We start from the raw sequence: 15,667 nt of genomic DNA on the forward strand, positions 1-15,667 counted from the left end.
GCATAAAAAATATTCGGGAAAAATAAAGTGACTTAAATAGATAAGCACAAGCGTGCAAAGAAAATGCAAAAATAAAATCAAGACGAAATGAATTGTGTGAAAATGTAATCGGACGCATGAAGCAACAAAATACATAAAAAAGCCTTAAAAAATATAAAAAATGTAAAAAAAAAATTATAAAAATTCTTGTGCACACAAATCTTTGTTAAATATGTATATTTACTTAGCATGTGTCTGCCAGCCATTCGTATGCATGTGTATGACACATATGCACACACATACACATGTTTCTGTTTATGCGTGCGCTTATGTACATATGTACGTACATATATATTAAATAATTGTTTTTTTATTAAAAATATTCGGGGCTAGTGTCCAATCGAAAGCCGAAATCGAAATTCGGCAATGTTTTGTTTTTCCTAGAACCGCAATCGAAAATTTTGAAATGCAAAAATACTTTTCAGCAATATTGCAATTTTATTTATCGAAAAATTTTATTCAAAGCGTATTTATGTATTTACATAGAAAATTACAAAATCAAGAATAACGAAACAAATGAACAAATTAGCAAGTGAGTTATCAGGGGATACATGCATACAAATTTAATTATTTTATTCAGATTTTTGAAAGGGCATAACATAATCAGCATATTTTCTCAAATACTTTTATAGTTCGATTAGGCTTCGGCCGAAATTTACCTAAAACATTTCTTTAGTTTTTTCTTTTATTAAAAAATGTACGAAGTTTTTTCTTTCGGCAAGATTCTCGAATAATGAAGTCAAACTCAATATTTTCTGTTTTCTATTTCTTAAAACTGGTTTTAAAATATCTATGTGCTCTGCCATCGAGTGTAGCTGAGGAGTCAGTTCTGCAGGTTAGTTCCAGCTCTCATTTTATTAAGATTTGAGTATAAAATAATTACACTATGCAACATTGCTACTTCTTCTTCTTAATTGGCGCGATAACCGCTTACGCGATTTTGGCCGAGTTTAACAAAGCGCGCCAGTCGTTTCTTTCTCGTGCTAACCGGCGCCAATTGGACACACCAAGTGAAGTCAAGTCCTTCTCCACCTGATCTTTCCAACGCAGAGGAGGCCTTCCTCTTCCTCTACTACCACCAGCTGGTACCGCATCGAATACTTTCAAAGCCGGAGCGTTTGTATCCATTCGGACGACATGACCCAGCCAACGTAGCCGCTGGATCTTTATTCGCTGCGCTATGTCTATGTCGTCGTAAAGCTCATACAGCTCATCGTTCCATCGTCTGCGATATTCGCCGTTGCCAACGTGCAAAGGTCCAAAAATCTTACGCAGAATCTTTCTCTCGAACACTCCAAGCGTCGCTTCATCGGATGTTGTCATCGTCCAAGCTTCTGCGCCATACGTCAGGACGGGCATGATGAGAGTCTTGTAGAGTGTTAGTTTTGTTCGTCGAGAGAGGACTTTACTGCTCAGTTGCCTACTTAGTCCAAAGTAGCACTTGTTGGCAAGAGAGATTCTACGTTGGATTTCAAGGCTGACATTGTTATCGGTGTTAATGCTGGTTCCTAAATAAACAAAGTCTATTACAACCTCGAAATTATAACTGTCTACAGTGACGTGGGTGCCGATACGCGAGTGCGCCGACTGTTTGTTTGAAGACAGGAGGTACTTCGTTTTGTCCTCGTTCACCACCAAACCCATTCGCTTTGCCTCTTTATCCAGTTTGGAGAAGGCAGAACTAACAGCGCGGTTGTTAAGGCCGATGATATCGATATCATCGGCATACGCCAACAATTGTACGCTCTTATAAAATATTGTGCCTGAGCGATTAAGTTCTGCGGCTCGTACGATGCTCTCCAACATCAGGTTAAAGAAGTCACACGACAGCGAGTCACCCTGTCTGAAACCTCGTTTGGTATCAAACGGCTCGGAGAGGTCCTTCCCAATTCTGACGGCGCTACTGGTGTTGAGCAACGTCATCTTACATAGCCGTATTAGTTTTGCGGGGATACCAAATTCAGACATCGCGGCATACAGGTAACTCCTTTCCGTACTGTCGAATGCAGCTTTGAAGTCGACGAAAAGGTGGTGTGTGTCGATTCTCCTTTCATGGGTATTTTCCAAGATTTGGCGTATTGTGAATATTTGGTCAATGGTAGACTTTCCAGGTCTGAAGCCACACTGATAAGGTCCAATCAGTTGGTTGACGGTGGGCTTCAGCCTTTCACACAATACGCTCGCTAGAACCTTATAGGCGATATTTAGAAGACTAATCCCGCGGTAATTGGCACAAATTGCAGGGTCGCCCTTCTTATGGATTGGGCAGAGCACACTTAAATTCCAATCGGCAGGCATGCTTTCATCCGACCATATTTTGCATAGGAGCCGATGCATGCACCTTACCAGCTCCTCGCCGCCATGTTTGAATAGCTCAGCCGGCAGTCCGTCGGCGCCCGCGGCTTTGTTGTTCTTTAGCCGTGATATTGCTATTCTCACCTCGTCATGGTCGGGTAACGGAACTACAATTCCGTCGTCATCGATTGGTAGCAACATTGCTACTAACCTCTTCATTTTCACCATGAAATGGTTAGCTGATTTCGGGCAGATTTTAACACTCTGAACACTTAATACACACTGCTAGTTCGCCTTTTTGCACAATTAATATTGAAAAAAAAGCCGATAAAGTGTGATAGTTATTAAAAATTGAGGCTAACATTCCGCTCAGTTTCTTTTATTTTGTTAAAAATTGTTCTCAAGTGCTGTTGAAGCGCCATAAGCATTTAACAGCAAGCGCTAACATGATGCTGTAAACTTACATGTATAGCGATCGAACGAAAAGAGTCATAGTGTAAACGCATTGACGACGGCAGACGACTTGCTCTGTCACATATGAAAATATAAAAATACACACGTTCTAATTAAAGTAAGTATTTAGACGACAGCACGACAGAAAAACTTGTCGACGTCGCCAAAGTAAACCTATTTCTAATTAGGACGGCTGCATTGAGCAGATGTAGTACATAATGCCAGAGAATATTAATAGAATTAACATGGTAATGCTGCCACAATATGAAACGTAAAATTCCTGTTGTCATTAATACATCTTAAGTTATTTAATAAAAATAAAATAAAATAAAATAAAAAAATTAAATTAAATAAAAAAAATATATAAAAAAATATTAAAAAAAAATATAACAAATAATATAATTTTACTTTTTTAAATGTAATATCAAATCAACACCAAAAAAATGTTCCACTGAACAAAATATTTTAATTTTATAGTAGCGAAATATTTTTATGTGGCAGCAACAAAAATAATCATTATTTTGTTTTTAAAAGCTTTTTTACTAAATAAAAAAAATGAATTTGAGTGATGGAAATCTTCATTTTAACTTTTGCGTGATCCATTGCTTATCTATTTGTATACTGCAGTTGCCTAGTTCACAACTGTCTAATATTTGCCGTATGAAGCCATTTGTAAAAATTATAAATCTTTCGATAGGGTGCTTAATTTTGCGCCACCTATTCGCTTCCATGTCATATACTGACGCTTTGAAAATATTTGAGAAGACGTCATTTGCATACAAGACAATTTTTGCCGTCGTCAATATGTTAATAGTATCAGCCAAATTGAGTTGTTTGAAACCTATATTCTCAACTTAAACGCGATTTTTGAGTCAAATTTTCTCCAAAAGTTACCAAAAATTTTTGGGACCGAATTTGTATTCAGAGAAAATAAAGTACTCCTACGGGCCCGTATGCATGGAAATATTTTATGCGAGGTTTCTACCAATTAATCGAAATATACATTTTTCACTTTTCTTTTGTTACTTTTAAATATGAGCTGAAATGAATGACTTAAATAAATTTACTTGGCTTTGCTTTATTAATAAAAAAAAAAGTATTTAAAAAAAATTGTTATACATTCTTTTACCTTCAAAAATATTTGTTCGTTAATACGCAAGAAATTATTAATGTTAGGGACTAAGTTTTACTTGATATCTTCTGAAATTGTATACATTAAATATGGCAATACGGCTTACATATAATATATACAGTGGCGGTCAAAAAAATAGGATTTCTAGTAGTAGCAGTAGATACAATAATTGCCACCTTTCTTTGCTCATTTTTATATCAATTACAGTTAGGTCGACTCATAAGATACCCACCAAACTCGGAATTTAATAAATAAAATATTTACAATTACTGTCAACTCTGAATTGTCATGTATATATAATGATTTAGATGCGGAGTTGGTCAATGTACTCAAATATTCGTATGGTCAGATGAGCTCTACTTCACCATGACTCTTAAGTACTATTTAACGAAATTAATAATATTAGGTGTAGTAAAAAGTTCTCAACGTTTTTCGCCTTATACACATGGTTCTAAACAATTTTCTGACGTATCTTCTGATTTTGGATAATGGAATAGATGCCCATATAGCGATCTGACGATTTCCAACATTTTTTACGATAATTGGTTTAACAGCTGAGAATGGCAAGCTGTGTTGACATTTGAATTTTTTTTTTTTTTTTTTAAAGATACATCTGTTCACGAAGTTCAGAGAACACTGGCAGCATTATCGATCCTTATTTCTTTCGAAATTATGAAGGAGCTACCGTTATGGTGAATGGCGAGCGCTAATGAGCTATGCTGACTAAATTTTTGTTTCCAAAAATTAGTCAGGTAAATATCGGCAACATTTCGTTCCAACAGAGCGATTTGTTGCAATATTCAAACCACCATTGATATCATAAGTCCAGATTTCTTGGAAAAAGTAGTCAAAATGGAACTGAGCGAATGGGTTATGTAACTCGTAGTCGTATGCCGGATATCATATTGAAAAGATAAATGTCATGAAATTATCTACCAGATTATATTGGAAAAAATAATTCCAAAAACATTTCTGTTTTGAATTACCATTATCTCAAGCTCTTAAAAAACACCCGATACATACAATTTTTAAATATTTTAATGCTAATGACTGTACGAGGTATACAAGAAATTCAGTTTTAGAGTTTCTATGATTTAAAAAAGTCTCTGGGCTGTGGTAGTTTCTAAGATAAAACAAAGCAAAGTTCTGCAAACATACATACCCATACATACATACATATATTATATTATTTAAATTAGCTGTTTTAGTTTTCTGGTGGATGGACACACAAGTCAAAGTATAAATATTAAAGTAAATATTATTTTGACTGTGACTGTAAATTAGTATTTAATAATTAGATTCTTAGTGGGACTTTGTGGCTGTTTCTAGTTTACCAGTTGAATGAGTTCGCAAGTGAGTTGATAAGTGTGTGGAAAATAAAAATAAAATGTATAAAGTTATTATGACTTGCTTATGAACTTTCAATATTTTCTTAGGCAAACAGCTGTTGCTGTGAGTGATATTCTTCAATTATGTTATATACTACGTTCATATATACATCGGTCTCTAGAAACACACTCTAAATTTGATATGTCTTTCTGTTAAGTGATAAAGTTTATAAACCTTTGATAAGAAGTGAAAATAAGTGTTAGAAGAAGAAGAAAGAAGAGGGAAAGTTATACATATGCATGTGCGTGTGTATGTATGTGGGAACTGAACATAGTACAATAATCTGTTTGTTAACATATACATTCTTACATACATATGTATTTACCCTGCAGTGGACAGCGAAACTACTCAGCCAAAAATCTGGTGCATGAGCTGGTAGTTTATGTGGGCAAGTCATACTAGTTCGAGAGTGACTGGAATTGTACCAGTTACGAAATGGCCAATCAGAGATATGTTCAAAACAAATATTCTTCTATTAAATATGAATGCTTCAAACGTTAAGGATGCACGTAATGAGACTTACACGAATATAAAAATTTTATCAAGCCAATCATCCAGGTAGTGAGTACTAAAAAATTTAATTTATTGCTGCAAAAACAACATATAATCTATATGTTAAATATGAGAGAATTTTCGCCACATGTTGACTAGATTTTTTAAGTAATTTAAAAATCTATGAAAATATCTTGAAAAATATACAATCAAACTTTAGAACGGTACTACTTGCTATGCCTAGCGAACTGAGTGTTTGTACGATGGGCGTGACATTTCTGAATTGCGATACCTTCAGTAAAATGGGCAATACTACAAATCGGTTGGATTTGAAAGGCTGATTTCGGGAGTTTGAAGCCAAGTGAATATTTTCTATTAGAAAACAAAGTTTTATATCTTCGTAATTTCATTATGTTCAATTGTCGAGATCTCTCATTTTAATTTCAGCAGTATAGGGAAATGAAGAAAATTGCTTTGGGAGATATTAGGTGCATTCGGAGGTAGGTGCATTCTAAAACTTTCAAAAATTATTTTCATTAAAATCAAACTTTTTGTTTCAACAAAAAAGTAATTTTATTTTAAACTAGCTTATACCCGTGAGTTTCATGTTTGGATTCTATCAAGAAGTATGCAATGTAAATAAAACAACTTTAACTTTTTTAAGTCAGTTTAGGTATTATTTAAAACGATCGGATATACGTCATTTTTTGTTATATTATTTTGAGTATAAATTAAAAGGTTTTTCGGTGCGCCAACTCTGGAGCAGGCTACATATAATTGGCCATGGGTAAAACATGAGTTGGTTAGATTGCTGGACAGTTTACTTACCGATAAAGCTTTACCAATAAGAGAATGCATTCAATTCAGCAATACCTCTATCGTTGATATTATAAATTCGTTTCTATATCAAATGGTCTAACCCCCATTTTTCTCTAAACTCATATTTTTTCTAGGAGTACTAAATACTAACTTCATTAAACTTTTTACCAATTTTTGGTATTCTACCATAAATGCGTCCAGTGATATGCATATGAAAAATCCCATTTGTATAGGAGGTGTCACGCCCCATTTCTAGCTATCACCAGTTTTCATGCAGGTGTTAGGTATTAACCTTATATAATCTCTTACCAAATTTCAGTTGTCTAGCCCAAATACTTCCGGAGATATGGACAATGAAAAATTGCATTTATATGGGAGGTGCCAAGCCCCCTTTTTCGTTTTTCTCTTCTAGGTATTAACCTCATATAATCTCTTACCAAATTTCATTGGTCTAGCCTAAATACTTCCAGAGATATGGATTATAAAAAATTCCAGTTGTATGGGAGGTGCCACGCCGTCTTTTTCGTTATACGCAGTTTTTCTGGATGTGGTAAGGATTAATGTCATATAACCCCTTACCAAATTTCAGTAGTCTAACGTAAATACTTCCAGAAATACGGACTGCTAAAAATTCCATTTGTATGGGAGGTGCCACGCCCGCTATATATTATGTATCAAAATATTTTTTAGCCCATGACCATCCCGGTAAGGTATCCAGTTCGTGTTTCAAATTTGGTTACGATCGGTTTATGCGTTTAGGACGCAAGTCGATCTATAGATACATACATAATTTGAATTTTATATAATATATACCTATAGATTTAAAATATTGCACAATTTTATTTAGCCGCCTCAGCTCTGCTAATAATATTATATTAGAACAGAAAGGAAAAAGAAACGCGTAAATATTTTAAAATTAGTATCGTTCCAAAGATTAAATGCTAGCACTCTTCGTTACATGATTTCATTGAAGTCAAATAAAATAGGCATGGAAAAATCGTTTAGTAGCGGTACAAATTCGGTCTTTTTCGGACTAGTTCATTTTTGTTCTGGAAATTCTAGTTGTTAATTAGTAATTGTTCTGATTAGTTTGCTGTTTCACGGCAGGGTAAATACATGCGTGCATATGTGTGTATATGTTGTATGCTGGTCTACACGAATGACATTTTCTTTAGTATTGTTCTTAACTGATTAAAATGGTTCAATATTTTTGAAGGAATCGTCTGTCGGCTCCCAAAATTGTAAGGGGTACATTTATTTACAGGCTGCAGAAATGTCACAACATGATTTACTCTGCTGATTGTATGGGTACTGTTTAAAATAATTATCTAGTAAAATTTATAAATTGAAAGAAAATACTATGTTTAATATTTACTTTTTTAATAACTATTTTATTGCTGATTGCTGGGGTATTGTTTAAAATAATAATCTAGTGAAAATTATGAATTGCAAAAAAATATATACGAGAATATTTTTTAAACACATAAATATTCTAGTGAAAATTATAAATTGAAAAAAATATATATTTTTTTTTTAATAAATATTTATATTATTTTTAAATAATTATTTTGCTGCGGTGCTGTTTGAAATAATAATGTAGTAAAAATTATAAATGGAAAAAATTTATTTTTAATAAATATTTTATTTTTTGAAACAAAAATTTTTTTAATAAACATTTGATTTTTTTGAAAAAAAAACCTTTTGTTTTAATTACATAACTTTATTTATTTTTTGCTATTACGAGTTAAAAATTAGGAGGTCAAAAAAATCCCAATGATTCTTTACATTTCTTGAAATAATATTGTTAATAATTATAATACAAGGTGGCGCAAAATTCAGAAAATTTATAATTTTTGCAAATGGCGTCGAACATTAATCGGATTTGACACGAATTAGATAGCTGCAGTATATTTATTTAATTTTTTTAATTCATTATTATTAAATTAATTAAATTTCCATCACTCAAAATATTTTTTTGTTTTATTTAGTAAAAAGTTATTCAAAAACAAAATTGGCTGATTAATTTTGAAAAAAAAAAAATTGTTTTTAATAAATATTTTATTTGCTTTTGAATAATTATTTTATATTTTTAAATATACATTTAAGATAATATTAAGATTATATTTTATATTTTTAATTTGTTGTATAAACTTTTTTTTTTTAAATACGTAACTTTTTTTCTTTATTTTTCGCTATTATTAGTTAAAAATTATGAGTTCAAATCCAAATGTTTTTTTACAGTTCTTGAAATAATATTTATTGTTAATAATCATAATAGAAGGTGGCGCGAAAGCAATCACCCAATCGAAAGATTTATAATTTTTTCAATAGCGTCACAGGTCAATCATATTTGTCACTTGTGAACTATACAGCTGCAGTATACAAACAGACTAGCAAAGGAGCGCGTAAAAGTCAAAATAAATAATATATTTCTATACTTTTTTTCTTAATTAGTAAAACAGTTATTCTAAAACAAAATTGGCTGATTAATTTTGCGCCACCTTGTACACAACCTTAATTGTCGCTGTTTTCTTTCAAAAATATTGGGCATAAGTAATTTTACCAATTAGGTAGTCCGCAAGGTGTCGTAAGTGTCGTAAGTGTCTTATTGTCCTAAGTCGAAAAGTTTTTAACGGTTAAATAAATGTTTAGAGAACTTCAAACATCAACCAACTCTTTTTTAACGGTGTGAAAATTCGTATCGTGACTTATACGGTTACCTTGCGACCCCCCTAAATATATTTTAGCCGTTTCAAAATGTACGGCCTACAACCATACGACACTTACGCTACCCTTTTTTATTTTATCTTATTTCTGTTCGAATAAATTTTTATTTGAAATACACAAATACATATACATACACGTGTGAGAAACTGTGAACAAGCCACTGAACTTCAAAAACTATAACTGATATACTTTATTTATTTATACTCTACAGTAATGCTTTCTGTTCTCTCTACACTTTTTTTAAGCAGCCATATTTTAGCAATTATAAAAACAGATGCGTCTTTTATTTTATTCTAAATTTTTGTATTTCATTATTTTATATAATTGTAATTAAGAAGTTATTTTTTTTTTTACTAGAAGAGTGACACAGCTCATTTGCTACATCGCAGCTTCAAAGCGCAAAATGAATCGCACAAATGTTTTAGTATGAAAGTAAAAATTATGTTAAACATTAAAAAACAAGAATACGGCACAGTTTTCTATTAATATTTCTAATCGCACGAACAGCCATTCAAATTCTATTTTCAAAAATTGTGAAGAGCCTCAGCACGATTTAGACGCGTAAATGAAGCACAACATAATTTCGGTGCACATTGAGCAAAATTTATATACACGCATTTTCACTACAGCAAACTAAAGAAAGTAGATACATAATAGTCAATTCTGGTAAAAATTAGTCCTGCATTTGCATAAATTCAGTCGGTAATTATATTCATTAGGAAATGATTACAAGAATTTTTGCAGGCACGCCATGTATTTCTACACTTCCATTTTTTCTTTTGTTTCGCTCAGTACTCACCTCGTTAGCAATTAAAATTGTTCGCTGTTTTAAATGTGACTAGCTAATTCAAATTTATTTTGTTTTTGTTTTTTTATTTTTAATTTTTATTCTTTATGCAAAGTAGTAGTGCACAGCCATAAATCCAAGTTATCAAATTCTTCGCGCTCACTCTGCACGGCGGCGTTTTATTTTATTTTGTACACAAACGCAACCACTGCTACGAAATTCAAATAAAACCTCAAATAAGTGGCGAATGATTTTTTTAATTGCTTATAAACAATTACAACATACGCTTGGCGTTTTTACCAGTGACTTTTTGTTTTGCTAATTTTTTTTCGTTTCGAATTTCAATGGAGCTCACTTTTTACTTTTATTTAATTTCAAATGTGCTTTTCGTTGTTTTTATTTATTTACTGTTTTTTCGCTTTCTACGAAAAATCACCTACAAATGTATTTCTATTTTTCTCAATCGTTTCCTGTTCTTTTCAACCGTTTTGCCATTTTCACTCACACCATTACCAGCAGTTAATTGTTTATTTCCCGTTATTGCGCCTGGTCAAGCAAATTTTTATTTTCGTAATTTATTTTTGTTTGGTTAAATCTTCCGAAACAATTGTTCACTATTCACTGTGGCCGCGCGCTTAAACACAACTGTCAACGATGTATTGCGTGCAACAACTCGAAAACTAAATAAAACGGATGGCGAATATGCTCTTCGTTCACTTCACACACCTTCAACATCGGAGAACTGGAGACCCGGCAGTTTGTCTGTCGATGAGATGAGCCAATTTTTTTTCGCATCTAAAGCTACGGAGACACGCTCATGCATTTGCTGTCCAGCAGCTTATATGTATACGTGTCGGGTGACACACATACTTGTTTCGTGTCACACATACTTGTTGTCGGCTTTTGCATGATGAAAATCAAAAATTTTAGATTTTTTCGCAGGCAAGCGTCATGTACCCGACACGGACACATATAAGCTGCTGGACAGCAAATGCATAAGCGTGTCGGTGTAGCTTAAACGGGTCGCTGGCCTCTAATCTTGAAAATACATTGTGGAAGTCTACAGCACCACAGTCTGACAAAAAAAAAAAAGAGTGCGAATATGTATGTGTTCAGGAGAGAGAGGGAGAGAGAGAGGGAGATTGCCAACCGTGACGACAGGCAATGAAAACGCATAATGGCAATTGATATCAACAGGTACTGAGTAACCACTAAGTGCGGTTCACACACGCACTACTCACAAAACGTATGCATGTGTTTATTTACACACTCTTGGCGCTCGAGAGTATCCATCCTTATCAGAAGAAATAGTGTGTGCCTGTTGTGCGGTTAGTGATAAAAATTTACTCACAAAATCCGAGTACACAAATGTGCGTATGGACGTATGTACATATTATATGTACCTACATATATGTGGATGGATGTAGTGCTATACATCAGGTAGCAAGCGACCATGTGTAAACAATGAACAGCGAAGTGCTGCTCAATGCACAAACAAATCCATATGGTCTATGAAAAATATTTGTATCTTGGAGATTATGTATGAATACCGAGCGCGAAAATAATCGGCGGCTAAGGCGCCATGTGTGCGAAAATAGGTCTATGCATAAATAATATTATGCTTATATACATATGTTGTATGTATGTATGTACAAGGGCGTACCCGCAGAGGGACTTTGAAGTCGCAGGTACTTTTATTTGCTGTTACAAACGAAGATTATGTTATGGCTTCAAGCTAGTGTTGTTATTACGATAGTTTTCATACATACATATGTATGGTATATGGATTGATATGCTAAAAATAAAACCTATTATTATTATTATTCTTGTAAAAAAATGAATGAGTTATAATAAAGGGTGGTTCAATTTTAAGGGCCGATGTTGAATGTGAACCACACCTAAACGTCAAGTTTTTTTCTGCATTTCATTTGCCATTTTTGAATTTCAGACTAACTCAATTTGATCCATGGAAAGATACACAATCGAACAATGCGTTAAAGTTATTCAGGCTTATTATGAAAACAGGCGTTCAAATCAAAATGCATATCGCGCACTTCGTTATTTTTTCGGTCAATTTAATCGTCCAAATATGCGTACAATCGGAAAAATTGTACAAAAGTTTGAGCAGACCCGATCTGTAGGAGATGTGAAAACACCAGTGCATGCTCGTACAGCTCGTACTGCAGAAAATATTGCTGCTGTTCGCGATAGTGTGGTTGAAGAGCCGTCCACCTCAACTCGTCGTCATGCCCAACAATTGCACCTCTCACGCTCGTCGTTGATGCACATTATGCATAAAGACTTGCATTTACACGCTTACAAGGTGCAATTGACTCAAGAACTAAAGCCTCTTGACCATTTCAAGCGTCGTCAATGGTCAGAATGGTCGCAGGAAATGGCAACAGTGAATGGCCAATTTTCGAAGAAAATCATCTTCAGTGATGAGGCACATTTTCACCTCGTGGATTCGTCAATAAGCAGAATTGCCGCATTTGGGCGAATGATAATCCAAGAGTGATTGCCGAAAAACCAATGCACCTACAAAGAGTGACTGTTTGGTGCGGTTTATGGGCCGGCGGCATCATTGGGCTGTATTTTTTCCAAAATGAGGCCGATATGCGGTTTCAACAGGACGGTGCCACTTGTCACACAGCTAACTAAAAAATGGCTCTTTTGCGCGAAAAATTTGATGGTCGAATAATCTTACGTCGCAGCGATGTCAATTGGCCGCCAAGATCATGTGATTTGACACCGTTGGACTTCTTTCTTTGGGGTTATTTGAAAGAAAAGATGTACGTCGATAAGCCAGCAACATTTCAAGAGCTAAAGGATGAGATAATTCGGCATATTAACGGCATAGAACCTCAATTATGTATCAGCGTCATCGAAAATTTGGACCATCGGATGGAGGTGTACCGCCGAGGCCGCGCCGGCCATTTGGCCGATATTTTGTTCCATACATAATTGAGCCATACCAATATTATGATAATAAAGAGAAATGACAATAATTTCCAAAAAAATTGTATTTTATTCAAAATAAACACCGGCCTTTGAAACTTAACCACCCTTTATAATATGATATACATAAAAATTCATCCATTAATATGCATGTATATGTGCACAAGGTAGTAGAAAAACTAAATTTGATGAAAGTGAAATATAACAATTTTAGAAACAGGTGCAATAGTACCTGCCAACAAAATAGAAGCACTACATATCTGCAGAAAAAGGGTTTGCGACCCAACCCAACATTACCATCAGAAACGTGCCCATTAACTTGAAAACAAGCATAATAATCCTAGGAGTTACGTTCACTACGAGTCCACGTTCCATCTATTATGGAACGAGCACATCAGAAAAATCACAGGCAAGCCAAGCAAAAAATCCATAATGTATTAAAAATCATCTGTATGCGGAAAAAGGGACCACACATACCCACCGCCCTTTCAATATGTCGATGACTTGCAGCAGTTGTAGCTCAGCACTGCATGCCTTGTATGGATGAACATCTAAATCAAACACGGACAAAATAGACAGAGCACTCAACAAATGTTTCCGAAAGGCCTCTGGACTAATGACAGAAACGCCAACCGACGTCATAAGAGTAGAAGTCCGCTACAACGATTTTACCCGATTATTACACACTCGATCTACAAAGTTAGCTGTAAAATCACTAACAACATCATCCCACGCGCTTCACGAATGTTTCTGGGAGCACATAGCGAAATCCAGTATGTCAGAAAAAAAACACAAAACAATACATCTCCTAGCATCTACCAAGTGTTTATGTATATACCAATACCAACAAAACCAAGAAACCAAAACTACTGGAAGCCAATAAACACATCATTAAATATACGAAAAAGAAAGACTCGTGTCCCGAATATTTCAAACAACAATTTCTGGTGTATAAGAAGAGTCTATCACCGGATATAATCTACTATACCGACGTATCCTCTCTAGAGGCAATATCACCATACGCTGTGATAGAACAATCTGGCGATTCGTTCACCATAATCCGACAAGCTCTACTTCCCTCCTACACCGAAGTCTACAACGCAGAACTGGCAGCAGTAAAGTTTGCAATAAAAGACTCCACAGGCCGAAATAAAAGCGCCTTAATATGCTCGGATAGTCTCAGTGTTGTCAAATCTTCCGGCAGGACAACACATCTCGACGGTTTGCATTGGACAGAACCATAACGAGTAAAAAAATTACCATTCTATGGATACCAGCCCACATTGGTATAACGAGCAACGAACTGGCTGATATATAACGGGTGGGCCATATAGCGTTTGCTTTTTTAACCACCTATTTTTTTGAGAATGGTAACACAAATGACATGTCAAATGTGTTCAAAATTTACTTAAGGGGTTAGGTGGGTTTGAAAATTTCAAAAAATCGAATTTTGTTTTTTTGTCTCATTAAATAGTACAGTATGTTTAAAATACTCTCCTAAAATTTTAAGTCAATCCGAGTAAAATTCTAAGAGATATACCCTTCAGAAGTTCCGCCCATTAGGCCACGTCAGTTGAGCGCTTCGCTCGTATACGTGTTTATCTCAAAACTCCATTTTTTAAGTCGGTGGACACGATATCTCGAAAAGTTTTGAAGCGATTTAGTTCAAATTTTGTACAAATCTTTGAAATAACATTATCTAGTTATTGAACGAAGGATTTTTTTTTTGTTAATTACAACAATTTTTTTTTAGACAAGGTATGTCGAAAATTTCACTAAAAAATGTGTTTTTTGGTTCAAAGCCTGTCATAAATTCAAATTTTGATTTTTTTTTTTCCTTCGTACAACAACGAGATTTATCCATGTACTAACGAAATCCGTTTGGTTTTCTGATTTTAGATGAACCAATAATGAGCAATGCTGTCCACCGCAAGAGCATTTTTTTTTTAAAACGTCAAGGAAGATGAGGTACCAACGGCTGAGTTTTCGAAATTTTTAAATAAAAATTTCACAAAATACTGTTTATATATGTATCTTAGATATAGTGAATTGCTTAAATAAAATACATGAGTTTATATACTAAAAAAAAATAGTCAAAATCTTCTTTTTTTCAACCTCTGAAACCCACCTAACCCCTTAAAGGTTTGGCATTTACGAAATGGGACGCTAAACGCTTGAACAAAATTGGGAAATATTGAAAGCCTATCGTTTGACCGAAGATGAGCATTTTTACCGAAAAATCATCTTTTCTGATGACGCTCATTTTCACATCGGTGGCTACGTCAATAAGCAAAATTGTCGGATTTGGGGATCAGAAAATCCACATATTACTGTAGAGAAGCAAATGCATCCACAACGAGTCACTGTTTGGTGCGGTTTTTGATCTGGCGGCATCATCGGGCCATTTTTTTTCGCATATGAGCGAAAATCCGCGGTTACAGTAAATGGCGAGCGTTACCGTGACATGCTCAACGAATTTTTGTTTCCAAAAATTGAAGAAGATGACATGGACGACATTTGGTTTCAACAGGACGGTGCAACTTGTCACACTGCCAAAGTTACACTCGAACTTTTGG

At 34.4% G+C, this 15,667-nt stretch overlaps 1 protein-coding gene across 1 annotated transcript in view; it reads right to left on the reverse strand.

The window, feature by feature from the left end:
- Positions 1 to 10,747, reverse strand: part of LOC129245862 (proton-coupled zinc antiporter SLC30A1) — a 66,512-nt gene extending 55,765 nt beyond the window's left edge. Inside the window, exon 1 of the mRNA XM_054884285.1 lies at positions 10,146 to 10,747. The gene's annotated coding sequence lies outside the window, so the exon portion shown is untranslated. The remainder of the gene's footprint in view (positions 1 to 10,145) is intronic.
- Between the last annotated feature and the right edge of the window lie 4,920 nt (positions 10,748 to 15,667).

This window comes from Anastrepha obliqua, chromosome 4, assembly GCF_027943255.1.
Source record: "Anastrepha obliqua isolate idAnaObli1 chromosome 4, idAnaObli1_1.0, whole genome shotgun sequence".
Taxonomy (NCBI): domain Eukaryota; kingdom Metazoa; phylum Arthropoda; class Insecta; order Diptera; family Tephritidae; genus Anastrepha; species Anastrepha obliqua.